At 38.9% G+C, this 1,202-nt stretch overlaps 1 long non-coding RNA gene across 1 annotated transcript; it reads left to right on the forward strand.

Annotated features, from left to right (window-relative positions):
* The first annotated feature begins 442 nt into the window (after positions 1 to 442).
* Positions 443 to 1,007, forward strand: LOC123075832 (uncharacterized). Its single transcript, XR_006436211.1, has 2 exons — positions 443 to 827; positions 919 to 1,007. It is a non-coding gene; the product is annotated as an uncharacterized lncRNA (long non-coding RNA).
* Positions 1,008 to 1,202: the final 195 nt, after the last annotated feature.

Genomic DNA, 1,202 nt, shown 5'->3' on the forward strand with positions numbered 1-1,202 from the left:
ATGAAATCCTCAAATTCAGGACAAACTTCCAAATATCATCTATCCCCGATGAAAAACTACCCGCTATAGCTACAGAGAGAGGCTGCCCCAAATAAAAGCAATGACTACATGGGACACCGGGACATTTTCATCCTGGGTCCGCCCCTGGTTGACAGAGTATTTTTAAATAAAGCACACAAGTAGATAATGTAGCTCCCAAGAGCATCAGTCAAAACTATCTAGCTGAAAGTGCAGGCAGCTAGCATTTTAAAAGATACTCCATGATGATACTTCTTTTATGTAAAGTTAGCTCCTAGCAGTTATTTTGGAACAAGCTTGCCAATTGTTTGGAACATGCCAAAGGGAATAATGGAATAGAAGAGGTAAATGACTTCTTTGTCCCTTCCTTTTGTATGCATTTATATCAATATTTTACTCTTACTTGTTAGTTCTGTAGGAAAATCTCCAATCAAATCATACTGGCATTTCTCGGTTACAAATACTACATGGTAAAACAAAGGTAATGTCAATACGTGGCTATATCATTGCTTTTCACTTGAAACCTTCGTATTAATATTTCAGTTTGTAGAGATTCCAATGCAATGGACCTGTTGAGGCACGCTTGTAAATATGACATTTCTGAGGCTAATAATCTATCGCGTTCACGCGGAAAAGTTATGTCTAGACTTACTCTCACTCATGTCACAAAGATAGAATATAAAAAAATTAATTGCTGACCATTGTTGTGTCATGGAACCAGAATGGCGAGCATGATAATGTCGGTCAGTTACAAATTCAACAAAAAATCATCGTCGCCACAAGACCTTGTTATTGATTATGTGCAAAAGGTAAGGTTTGTGTGTTTTTGAGTTTTGAAGTTGCAGCTTTCTGTAGCTCTAGGGTATGAATATCATTCCATCTACTATTTGTCTCTTGTAGGCAAGGGAAATGAGGGATCGTGCAGTTGAATATTTTTCAAGACTAGACCAGCAGGGGACTAGAACTGAACGCCCACATCCAGTTCGCTAGAAAAGGCGTACTTCTTCAAGAAGGTAAAGATCCGCCAAGGGGAATGGGTTTACTGTACTCAAATTCCCAACCCAAACCAATCTAACATGCCTCCTTGAAAAATGACTTCTGTTACAAATCTACAAGTAAAGGATAACTTCAACCAAGCATGAGCAAGTGAGGTGGCCTTGGGCATTAGACTTTGATGTCTAGTC

The sequence above is a fragment of the Triticum aestivum genome, chromosome 3D (genome assembly GCF_018294505.1).
Source record: "Triticum aestivum cultivar Chinese Spring chromosome 3D, IWGSC CS RefSeq v2.1, whole genome shotgun sequence".
Taxonomy (NCBI): domain Eukaryota; kingdom Viridiplantae; phylum Streptophyta; class Magnoliopsida; order Poales; family Poaceae; genus Triticum; species Triticum aestivum.